Consider the following 13,477-nt stretch of genomic DNA (forward strand, 5'->3'; position numbering starts at 1 on the left):
ATTCACAACCGCTAATGCTGAACTAGAGAATATCCTCAAAGATGATAGTCCATCGCTTGAGAAGTTCCTTAACTGTGACGAGCCTTCAGTCATGGGGATCCTCAAGTGCAATCAGGCATTCCTCAAGTTCTTCACAGGCAAAAGGCCATGTCTTGAGGAAACTGAAAGAGGAATTATGCAGACTATAATTGCCAAGGTGCAGCCTGTAGAAAAGACAGAACAAGTTTTTGAGCGCACAGATGCAAATACACAAGAAGGTTTTATCCAGGATGCATGGAAGCTTGCTAGAGCATTGTTGGATTTAGGTGATGAGAAAATTTGGGAGGTGATTGAAGGTGTGTGGGTGGAGATGCTCTGCTTCTCTGCTTCTCTGTTTGTAGGTGCCGAGGCCCGAGGGTTCCTACACGCCAAGAGTTTGGGCACCGGCGGGGAGCTGCTCACATATATCTGGCTCCTGCTGTCGCACATGGGGTTGGAGACCTTGCCGGAGAGGCTTCAGAGGACGGAGCTTTTAAGTGGAGAAGGAAATGCCGGCGCCACCCCATATACTTCCCAGGTCAGCATCCCCACTGGGGAAGCCACTGTTTGAAAACCCATTTCTGTCTGCATTTCAATCTTAGTTGCTTATTTGCTTATTTGTGGAAGCTTCTTGTAATTCGTTCATTGTGTATTCCATTTGTTGTTTTGCCAAGTTTGGAGATATTATAACTATGTGAGTATGTGATCTACTGGAAGCGAAGATCGACCACCCTTGTGATGCTCAAGGCCTCATGAAGCTACAGCTGCTGCTGGCGCATCTGCGCCTCGACCTCAAGGAATACTTTGAACTGAATAATCTGAAAAAAAAGCACTGGTCCAGCTTGATGCCTGGCAGTCTGTGTGTCGTGTTATTTGAACTGCCAGATTAATTAGCTCTTATCTCTGCAATGACCATGTCCCGTAGTACGGATCCAGATTACTCCATGCATGGATGCCTGTCCTGCGTTGAATTCTGTTGCATATTTGTTTGTAAGAGCGGATTTGGTGTGATTAGAGCCATTTGAACCGATTGTTTACCCTGTTGATAAATGTATTGCTACGCAAATGTCAGAAATTGCAGTGTTGTTTTTCTTCCTCAACCTCCATGATTTTATGGCTATTTGGCTATGTGATAGTATATGCTGGAAAGGTGCTAGTTCTGGTGATGAAATACCGGCAGAGTAACCTGAGAAATTATTGCCTCTTTATTTACATTAGAGTTGGAAATAACCCATGTCTGTATTAGCAATCTGCTGTGTTTGATTCTGATTTGCCCAGTCAACTTATTGCTGCTATCCAAATGTCATGATTTTTTTCCTTTTATTTCTATATCTATAAGATTTGTTGCAATGTTGCTTCATCACAAGAACAGAGCGTTCAACCATGCCAAGGGTGGAGATTTCTTTCTTCGCGTTCAGAGAAATTTATAACTATGTGATTTGTATATATCAGACACATGGTGGTAGAACCTCATAATGCAATGCAGTTTTCCTCCCTCGAATCATCCAGTGCTGCTGCTGTGTCGCGCCATCCGTAAAACAGAGCGTTGATGATGCAAAGATAAGGTTGCAGCTTGCTTGCATATGCAGGGAAATCTTATAACTGTGATGTACCGCAGGTAACCAAAGACATGGGGATGGAGGACCTCGGCCAACAGGCGTCAGATGCTGGAGCATCATGAAGAAGAAGCCGATGCTGGCTGGCGCGTCTACCTGTCAACAAGATGAAGAAATACCAGCTGAATAATCTGAGAAATTACTATCTGTTTATACATGGGCATAATCCTGTGTCTGTCGTACACATCTGCAGTTCCACTCGTTTATCTACTGATCGCGTGCCAATGTTGGCGTGTTTCCACTATCTGCACCTGCCTGCAGCTTAATGAAACTACTCCAGTTGCCCTGAAATGCCTGAATGACGTAATATGTTCTCGACACGCTGTTGATGTAGTACTGATGGATGATGCTGCCGGAGAGGATGTGGGCATGTTTGAAACACCATTATTGCTCCATGCTACTGCACAATTATAGTGTTGAACGATGCTGTTCTTGGGTGCACTCACCTATATATGTGCGGTTCCTACTTGTGGTGCATGGGGTACGGAGACCCTGCCGGAGAGGATGCAGAGGAGGAACCACCGGCATCGCTCCGCCGACTTGCTAGGTCAGTACTGCTATACCTCTCTCGTGTTTTCAATCATACATGTTGCTTATTTGATATCTGGTGGAAGATTTGTCTTGGTTGTTCATTGTCATGTGTTGAGCGCCGGGTGTGATTTCTGATTGCTCATGCTCGTGAGCTGAATAAAAGCCAGTAAGTGCATGTATGTTTGGCGGCGGTAGTGGTCGTTTGATGGTCTAAAAATCACAAATGTAATTTTATTATATTTAAGATGATTTGTTCTTCCGGTGAACTTCTATAATATATGTATGCCTTTTCGGACAAATTATTAGTGCCATGTTTCCTTTTGTTTCTTTCTTTTCATCTTTTTATTTTATCATTTCTTTTCTTCTTTTCTCAGGTTTTACTTTTCACTTTTTTTTATTTTTTTAGAAAACACTTGGATACTTTCCAAATATAAGAATATTTTATTTTGATACACAGTATACTACGCAATGTGAGTCGCTTCAAGTCTTCGGCTGAGTCAAAGTAAAATAGGATCCGCTAGCCAACCTACTGCCACTTGGTATATACTAGTTAGCGTGCACGTGCAACACACGTAGTACCGTGCGAATAAAATCATCATACATTTTAGAAAAATAATATATCAATAAAATGAACAAAAATATACTAATAGTGAACATTGTTGTAATAAAAAATGTAACTCAAAAGTACAAATTCAGTGAACATATTTGTTATCAATGATGGGTGAATGGACTATCTCCGAGAGAGATATTTTCAAGTAACGGGGTAACGTGACGCATACGGAAACTGCATTGGGGTAACGAATCGGGGCACTTGTCGTTTGCATCAAGGGCTGAAGGTTACCATGGTAATAAAACCAATAACTTTGCCCTGAAAAAAAAACACAAATTTGCCAATCAAATGCAAACCAAGCCAAAACAGTGTGTTGCATGCATGTACTACAAGCATTAACCATGTATTTTCATAGAAATCAAGCCTACCTTCCCGTCCTTCAAATGCAGCTTTAAGGAGCAGTAGTACATAAACTAAATCCTTACAAGTCAATCACTGAATTTGTCCTTCAAATGCACCTTTAAAGAGTCTAGAATGATGTATCCCAATGCATCATCTTCATCCAAAAGTTCGTCCAACCGGTCCTTGACGAAGCCTCAGCATGTTGGCAGCATTGATCTTGAGCAGCTCCGCTCCCTACATCATCTCCTTCGCACTATCTCCCTTCTGAAGACCTGCCCAATACACCAAGATAGAACAGGTGGCGAAAACAATTTTAAAAGGAGACTTGATCATCTTCTTTTCGAAGGTTGCTCTGTTACAAGCCAACCAAATAGTCCTGAATATAAGCCAACCCAACCGGGAAATAAGCATAACACCAAGAATGGAACTATCAAATACTATTGGGGCAGCACTCAGTCCCAGAAACTGATCCAACAACAAGCAAAACCACTCTAGCAATAGAGCATGAAAAGAACAGGTGTTGCGCCCATTCCTCTTGGTCATAAAGAATATATATTGTCACCAGGCCACTTTTTTTTCCTGTTGATAATATCTCTAGTTAGGACTTCATTTCAGAGAAGTTGCCACAGAAAAATCATCATCTTAAGGAATTTTAACTTTCCATACCATTTTATAATTAGCACTATGCAAGAGAAAAACTACTAACCGGGGTTATGGTAAGCCTGTCGTGGCTGCACAGATTGGAAGGAGCTGTAGGAGTAGATGTCGACGGGAGCATTGGTGTTGTTGCTGCTCGAGTCCATGACCCTAGTCTGATGGCGACCCCCTTGCCTGTCGAGGTACACAAAATGACGTTGACGTCGTCGTGGAAATGGCGCGACACACCCCGCTCTATCGTCTTCATGGACTCTTTCAAGGCAACCTGGACTAATCGGTTTGCTATACCTTGCACAAGTTATTTCACACAACCTTGGCGTTATTTCATCTGTGTAACAGGTCATTCATATGTAGAATAAAACCCCCATGATGGGATGGTCAAATGGTACTGATATATTAGAACCTACCATTCTCGGGTTCTTGAAGACAATTTGCACAGCAGCAGCCTCGCTGAGATGCTCTCAAAGACCATCGTAGGCAAATATCAGGAAGTGGTGAATTGGTTTGAGCTTGCGAACATGAATTTGTGGTTCAGCGGTAAGAGCTAGCCTCTTCAATGCAATAAGAAGGCCAATTTTCCGAAATATTCGGTCCATGCTGTACTCCGGCTTCTTCAAGTAAATATCACCAATGGATCTTGACACCTGATAGTATATCAATCAAATGTTAGCTCATGTTATCTATCTATCTTTTGCTCTGCTTTGTATTGAACTTCATATCACAAGTTCTCCTAAGAGGACAAACTAACTAATGAGTGATGACAAAAAATGGCAAGCATAAGCTAATCACCAAACAATGACAAGTTTATTAGCTCTAGAACGATAAATAGAGTATCTTATCACCAAAAGTGAAAGAGTAAATATGGACTATCATACCAGGAATCCAGGATTCAGCCACTAGTGCAGAACCGGGCAATAGCACCGGTTCGTAAGGCCCTTTAGTGCCGGTTCGGTAACCGGCACTAAATTGTAGGCACTAAAGCCCCCCCCCCCCTTTAGTACCGGTTCAGCACGAACCGGTGCTAAAGGGCAACCACGTGGCACGAGCCAGCTCCGTGGGCGCGTAGGACATTAGTACCGGTTGGTAACACCAACCGGTACTAAATGTTTGGGTGTGCTTTGGTTTTATTTTTTATTTTTACTTTAATTTTGTGTTTTCAATTTAATTTAGTGATTGTTTTACATTATAATGAGTTGTTAAATCATTAGGTGATTAGTTTGACTGGATGCGTGGATCCCAGCTAAGTCATCAAGTATATGTCATATTCATATTATATATACTTGATCACCTACTTAAGTGATCGAGGTAATATGGATATGGCATATACTTGATCACTTAGCTAGAATCCATCCAGTTGAAACTAATATGCAATTTCTTTCATAAATAATATAATAACTCATCATCATCATCATATTAATTAATATAAAAACTCTTGCATCATATATATCATCACCAACGGTTTTCATAGAAAAGATATCATCGAGTTCAACATGGTAATGATATTATAAGCGTTCATAACACCACAAAAGCAAATCACTCTTTGAGATTAAGTTCAGGACGAAGAACACGGACATGAGAGGACAAGTACTAAGAGCATGAACTAGCTAATTAATCACTCCTGCTGCTCTCTCTCAGGTAAAATAGTATAGAACATGTATAGCTTTGCTGATTCATCATATTGGAGCTTGCAGATGAATCTGTCTCCTAATCGTGGGTTGCGCTTCTGATTGCTGCCCCCTAGTACTTCTCTGTGATCGTTCACAATTTTGCTCCAGTCTTTTACTATTAAGCATTCCTCGCTATTAGAAATCCTGAATGCACTAAAATGCATTGTAGGATATCTTGGCCGTAAGCTAACAATATTCATGGTACCTTTAGTCTTGATCCAATCAGGCACAACATTCATCGGGAGTCCCTGTTGAAGAACATCGTATAGTAACATACTTAGCAATGAAGTTTAGCTTAAAAAAATAATGTATGCAAAAGATACACTGAGGAGAAATAGTAGAAATCTTACCATCTTTTCTAAATATATGTGACCGTATTCAGTACGAACACTATTGGTTGCACGTTTTGAGTACTAACATTTCTAAGTGCAGGAAAGAAATTTGTCTTGACAGCATCAAGATCCTCAAGCCATGAAACATAATGACTTGTCTCCTCGCAGTTTAGTTCAGCCCTGGGACGGTGGACGGTCCTGTCTACCAAGCGCCGGACATGTTTGCTTGATTGGAAGTAAGCTGTCAATATAAATTGAGATCTATTAATTATTCAACTGGTTCAAATAATCTCATATCGAAGACATAAATATGGTTGAGAAACTCACATAATGGTAGAACTGGAGGCGTCTGCACATCGACCCAGATGTCTCTATTACCTTCAATATCATCTTTCGGACGAATATCAAAGGTGATAACCATATCAGGCTCAAATGCATAAGCCTCGCATAGTGCTTGCCAAGTTTTGCATTCAAAATAAGTGTATATGTCTGCATTGTATAATTTGACGTTGAAGATATAACCATGATCGGTCTTCAAGTAAACTCTTTTTACCTCCATAGTTTCGTTAGGACTGAAACCTATCTTATCCAAGACAAAAATTCTTGCATGGCAGGGGATACGCTAGTAGAATAGTGAAAAATTAAAATTAAAAGTTGAAGCAAATGAAGTATAAGTCATGCTTAATTACGAAAAAAGACTTATCGTTGTGACTTACTGTATCCACTTCGAAGTTCTCATCCAGCTTGATGCTGAAGCGTCTATCATTAACTAGAAAATTTCTGCCGCACAGGCCGCGCTGGTCTTCGCAGTATTCGCACATAATGAAATCGTGTTCGTCGTCAGACGACATTCCTATGTTCATAGGTGAAACATTAAACACTTATTAGTTCTATTAATTTAACTAATTCTGTTAATTCAACTAGTTCAACTAATTAATTGAACTAATTCAACTAAGCACTTACGAAAAATATACCTAATTAATTGAACTAATTCAACTAACTAGCTCAACTAATTAATTCAACTAAACTAGTTCTATTAATTTTTTTACTAAAAATAAGGTATCTAGTTCTATATAATAAAATGTTAATTAGATAATGAAATCTCATATAACTAAATTAAATATATATCTAACATATAATTTATATCTAATTCATCTACCATTTGACATTAATATCTAACATATGTTCATATATAGGTGAAACATTAAACACTTACTAGTTCTATTAATTCAACTAAATAAACTAGTTCTATTAATTCAACTAAATAAACTAGTTCTATTAATTCAACTAAACTAGTTCTATTAATTTCTTACTAAAATAAAGTAGGTAGTTCTATATAGTAATATTTTGATTAGATCATCAAATCTCATATACCTAAATTTTCTTACTAAAAATAAACTTGTTCTATTAATTTTCATACTAAAAATAAACTAGTTATATTAATTCAACTAGTTCAAATCTCATATATATACCTAATTAATATCCAGCTATACTAATTCAACTAGTTCAACTTGTTCTAATTCATGTAAAATATATTTGACATTAATATTTAACATCTTTTCCATATAATTCATCTAACATTAACATTCTAACATTATTATCTACGTAATTTATCTAACATTAATTTAAACAACAGAAAATAGAAAATAAGTAAAAACAATGTGTATGTGTGTGTGTATGTGTGTGTGTGTGGTGTGTGTGTGTGTACGAGCGGGGGGCGGCGGCGGACGACGACGGGGACGGGCGCGGCGGGCGATAGGCAGCGGTGACGGGGGCGCGGCGGGGGCGACGGCGGTGACGGCGACGACGGGCGGCGGGGGCGGCGAAGAAGTTGGATCGAGAAGAAGTACTGGTGGTCGATGAAACTGATTTTTTTCGTAGGTGCCATATATATAGGAGGGGTCTTTAGTACCGGTTGGAGCCACCAATCGGTACTAAAGGCCAATTTTCGCCAGGCCAAGGGGTGGGAAACGGCCCCTTTAGTACCAGTTCGTGCCACAAACCGATACTAAAGATCCCCTCCCTTTAGTACCGGTTGGAGCCACCAACCGGTACTAAAGGTTGTGCGCTGCCACCGGGGGTGCACAATGTTTAGTCCCACCTCGCCGAGCGAAGGGCAGCCGCACTGGTTTATAAACCCAGCCGCGGCTGCTCCTTCGAGCTTCTCTATATAGCAGACTTCTGGGCTTAATTAACTAGGGCGCGCTGCCCTGTGAGTCTGCTGGCCCTTCTGGGCCTGCATTTGCATACCCTAGGTCTGGCAGGCCCACTGGGCAGCGCGCCAACAATTTTTTTATATATTTTTTCTTTTCTGCATTATTTATTTTCTTCTATTTATTTTTGAGTAGTTTTTTATATAGTTTTTTTCCCTTTCTGCATTATTTATTTTCTTCTATTTATTTTTGAGTAAATTTTTTGTATAGTTTTTTTCTTTTCTGCATTATTTCTTTTCTTCTATTTATTTTCTTTTATTTCCAGTTTGTACACGAAGTGCGTCCAGTTTTTGTCGTGACCCTCTCTACTCTTTCGCACATGCTATGCGGGTGAAATGATGATACCATGCCAAGTTTCAACATTTTCAGGATTCATTTTGTAGTGATTTTTAATTTCACGGTCATTTAACTCTCTAAACAATTAGGTAAATGACCGAAAAACAACAAATGATGTCAGAACATGTTGGAAATTGATGACGTCGCTTTGTATGCTGCATACTGAACACAAAAGAAGTCCGGATAAGTTTAAAAAACATTGAAGTGACCGTGTAACAGATGAGTTCTCGTCCGAAACCCTGATACTCCGAAAGAGTTTGTCCAGTTTGTACACGAAGTGCGTCCAGTTTTTGCCGTGACCCTCTCTACTCTTTCATGCATGCTATGTGGGTGAAATGATGATACCATGCCAAGTTTCAACATTTTCAGGATTCATTTTGTAGTTATTTTCAATTTCACGGTCATTTAGCTCTCTAAACAATTAGGTAAATGACCGAAAAACAACAAATGATGTTAGAACATGTTGGAAATTGATGACGTCACTTTAAATGCTGCATACTGAACACAAAAGAAGTCCGGAGTTCAAATAAGTTTAAAAAACATTGAAGTGGCCGTGTAACAGATGAGTTCTCGTCCGAAACCCTGATACTCCGAAAGAGTTTGTCCAGTTTGTACACGAAGTGCGTCCAGTTTTTGTCGTGACCCTCTCTACTCTTTTGCACATGCTATGCGGGTGAAATGATGATACCATGCCAAGTTTCAACATTTTCATGATTCATTTTGTAGTGATTTTCAATTTTACGGTCATTTAGCTCTCTAAACAATTAGGTAAATGACCGAAAAACAACAAATGATGTTAGAACATGTTGGAAATTGATGACGTCGCTTTGCATGCTGCATACTGAACACAAAAGAAGTCCGGAGTTTAAATAAGTTTAAAAAACATTGAAGTGGCCGTGTAACAGATGAGTTCTCGTCCGAAACCCTGATACTCCGAAAGAGTTTGTCCAGTTTGTACACGAAGTGCGTCCAGTTTTTGCCGTGATCCTCTCTACTCTTTCGTGCATGCTATGCGGGTGAAATGATGATACCATGCCAAGTTTCAACATTTTCAGGATTCATTTTGTAGTGATTTTCAATTTCACGGTCATTTAGCTCTATAAACAATTAGGTAAATGACCGAAAAACAACAAATGATGTTAGAACATGTTGGAAATTGATGACGTCGCTTTGAATGCTGTATACTGAACACAAAAGAAGTCCGGAGTTCAAATAAGTTATTAAAAATAAAAAAGAGGTGCAATGCTGGTTAATTTGCTTCAAGACTTTCGGAATAGTGTAGACTGCACTGCACATAGCTCAGTGCAATCTATGCTATTCCAAAAGGCTTGAAGCTAATTAACATGCAGGTGAGCATTGCGCCTCTTCGTCATTATCTGTGCACTCACGGCTTATAAACCACTCATACTGCCTCTCTCTTGGTGAGGTGGGACTAAAAATCAGCTTACTAAGAAACTCTAGTACCGGTTCATGGCATGAACCGGTACTAAAGGTCTTCGTGGGGGCCCCAGCCTGACCATAGCCTGACACAGTCTCATTAGTATCGGTTCGTGACATGAACCGGTACTAAAGGTTGTCCATGAACCGATACTAATGATGCCCGCCCGACTAGCCGTTGGAACCGGCACTAATGGTCACATTAGTGCCGGCTCAAATTCAAACCGGCACTAATGTGCTTCACATTTGATCCTTTTTCTACTAGTGAGCATACTATATATGCAAAGTTGCAGCCACCAGGATTGCTACAATAGAGTGTCAATTTCAGTATTCGCTTGATAAGAGGAAAATTCTTCAGTACGTTCAGCAAGTTTCCAAGAACACAATGAAAATCTTTTTAATTGGGATAGTTACCATTTTTGAATTATGGCATATTTCATCTAACCCCTTACACACCCTCAACTTATTAACAAACCTAACTAAAATGAAGGTCGACGGTCAATTTCTTTCCAATTGTTACCTGGAAACACACTCAAAAGTCAAGGACATTAGTTAAATTCCAGGATATGGCATCTAATGGCTCTATGCTATAAATTAGGCAGCTCTGAATCTCTGATATAATTTCATTACAATTATTCATATACCAGATTTCAGTGTGCAAACAAACTACCCAAAATCATAACACAGACATACCGGCGGAAAACCAACAGCTCCAAATGTTATCATCAATCAGTGATTTTTGCCTCTAATCTCTGACAGGGAGGCATGAAACTAATCAGATGGAATGGTATATTTATCACGCTCTCATCTGAATCCCACTGTAAATAAACAAAATTATACGCACTTGCCCAAGGATATCAATCAATGTTCTAATGGATAAAACCTCAAGAATATGCAGGACTTCACATCTTAGAAAATACAGGAATACTAAACCAGGATCGCTCCATTTTTTTGGAAGAACCGAAGGCTGGCCCAATGATACCAACATCAATCATGTCGCCCCAACACGAAAACCAAAAATCAATCATCACACTGCCTACCATGTTTTCTTCCATTTTGAGTCACCTACTTCGCTAACGAAAATTGCTTACTCGGATAAAGAAAAAACCACATTTCAATTTGAAAGGAAATCAGATCAAACATAGCGAAAACCTTCTGACGCTCCAAGTCACGTCCACAGAAACGGCCATCGCGTGATAGCCAGCTGCTCTTTCAACCCATGGTGATTCTGAAATCATCCTATGGTTTTCCTAAAAGAGCAAAAAAGAAAGGCATAGAAGTTACAAGAAAATGCACACATGCAGAATTAGGCAGCACATGCAACTTTGTTTTTTCAAAACCACTAATATAAATTACAATGGCATGAGACAACTTCACTGCTAAACCAAAGTGTGCAGATTTTCTTTATGCCTACAGAAGTTAAAAAATGGAACAACTTCATCAAGAAAATGTTTCTCTTCAGTGCACTTATCAAGCTTTGGTGTAACGTTCAGAGTGTATCATGCAGTAGTAGAAACTTATAATTAATTCTATTTGATTTCTAGCAGAAGTGACTTATATCGGTAGTACATTATCTCAAAACCAGAGTCACAATGAACTTATAAGCTGATAATAAACGTCGATCAGATCATTGTACTCTCTGACAATCTAAAAGAAGAGAAGGAGCAGATTTGTAAAAGAAAATGCACAGAAACATACCATAGATTACATCTTAACTTTCATGTTCAATAGAGCTTCATCCATTACTGCACCACCATTACATATCAACACATGGCATCTGCTTTGGACATAATACATGATGGACGTAGCCGTCACGAGCATAATCCCAAACCTTTGGCGTTTCTAATTCAAGTGAAAAGTGGTGCTCGGTTTCTCTCCCGTGTTCAATAACATGACTGTTGGGCTGGCATGGAGTGGAGTGGGGTGAGGCGCTGCAATTATCCAAAATTTCACATGCTATCAAGTTATAATAGTAAAGCTTGCCAGAATAAAGATGTGAAAATGACTTCTGTGTATCAGCCCACATGTGAAACATACAAGATTTATTCTGCCCCACAGAGATTAAACCAATGTGATATGTAGAACCCAAAAGACAGAACACTTATTTTTATGAAGAGGCAACTCCTTAAATGAATGTACGAAACACAAGCATTAAGCAGGGAATCAGCTGAATAAGAGTTCTTTAACGTGGAGTAGGGAGAGATCAAGTCTGCTTATTTTATCCTATCTCAAAGCGCAACTTATGTGACTTGAAAATTATACTACTCCCTCCTCCGGAAATTCATGTCGCTCGAACGGATGTATCTAGCACTGAAATATGTTTAGATACATCCATTTGAGCGATAAGTATTTCTGCACGAAGGCAGTACTATTTTTTTCTCAAATATGAGCTCAACGGTATAATAACCTGTATTGAGTATGACACACATTTGGTTTGTTAAATTGATGGTCAAAGTTAGATTTTGAAATGTGTGTGTGCTTTTTCGTCACAATTGTGTGTATGTTCTCCCTGAATGATGTAGTGTCATAAAATAATTTCTCTACATAAACTGAAAGTAGGAACGACAATAGTTTACCAAATGTGCACAATTCTAAAAGATAATTATTCACCTTCAAATAGCATGGAAAATATAAATAAGATGTGAATAGTTTGATAAGAAACCTCTTGCCAAGTCAGTAGACATTATTGTAAGTCATTGCATTTTATCTACAGCTCCATGATCCTCATTATAATCTGGAAGCTGGAATTGCACAGTAACACTCATGGGTCCCCAGCTTCTAAGCAGGCTACTTGATTTCTTAAAATATTTTTTAAGTGGAAAAGAATGAACCAAGACATGACTACGTATTACACACCCATCCTTCTTTCTTGGAGCCTCTATACATAGAGACCACATATGAATAGAAATTAGCACGAACTGTTCGCCTAATTGGTTCAGACTGAATATTGACAGAAGGAAATGCCACAATACATGCTTCTCATGCACTGAATATTTATGTGCAAACAGAAATCGGACAACACCAAATTTGACAATTGAATGCCTAAATATCTAAAGCATCAGTCCACGTCAACAAATCAGTCCACATTCTTCAGTTTGTAAAAACTAAAGCAAATGTCTAAATATCTGCATCTAATACAATAGAAATACAGATGAAGAAGCCAACTTCAGTTTGATGATTCATAGATACCTGATTATCGTTGTATTGGCCAAGAAGTTGGGAATGTTAACTGAAGCCTCGCCGGTTGTGGCTGTGATTTGATTACGACAGGGGACGGGAACCCAAGAGACTCTGGCACGCCGCCGCTGCCCCATCTTTCCACTCCCCGTGTGGTGCCTGCCGCCGCCGCTAGGACCTCGCGGCGTCCTGAGGTCGATGAAGTGCAGTCGCCATTGGATCGGACCAGGAGATGGGTTAGAGAGAGACGGATCCGGTGTAAGCAAGGGTGGGGGTGGCCGGATCGGCACCATGGCGCTTGCCGCAGCTCTCCTCTTGTCTAGTTCAACCGCTCGCTGGGCATGGGAGAGGCGGCAGGGCCATGCGGGCCAAGCGAGCTGCAAGCCCGGCAGCGAGGGGCGGCGAGGAAGCGAGAGGCGGCGAGGAGTCGTGCGCGCGGGGGGATGGGGGCGGCGGGGCTGTGCGGTTTCATGAGCGAGGAGCAGGGCGTGGGGTGGAGAGCGTTTTTTTCTTTTCTTTTTGAGAAGGGGCGGATAGGATT

At 40.0% G+C, this 13,477-nt stretch overlaps 1 long non-coding RNA gene across 1 annotated transcript; it reads right to left on the reverse strand.

The window, feature by feature from the left end:
- Positions 1–10,563: 10,563 nt before the first annotated feature.
- LOC125556610 lies at positions 10,564–13,406 on the reverse strand. The gene is made up of 3 exons (XR_007305147.1): positions 12,949–13,406; positions 11,458–11,690; positions 10,564–11,009 (listed from the first exon to the last, which is right to left on the reverse strand). It is a non-coding gene; the product is annotated as an uncharacterized LOC125556610 (long non-coding RNA).
- Between the last annotated feature and the right edge of the window lie 71 nt (positions 13,407–13,477).

This window comes from Triticum urartu, chromosome 5 (assembly GCF_003073215.2).
Source record: "Triticum urartu cultivar G1812 chromosome 5, Tu2.1, whole genome shotgun sequence".
Taxonomy (NCBI): domain Eukaryota; kingdom Viridiplantae; phylum Streptophyta; class Magnoliopsida; order Poales; family Poaceae; genus Triticum; species Triticum urartu.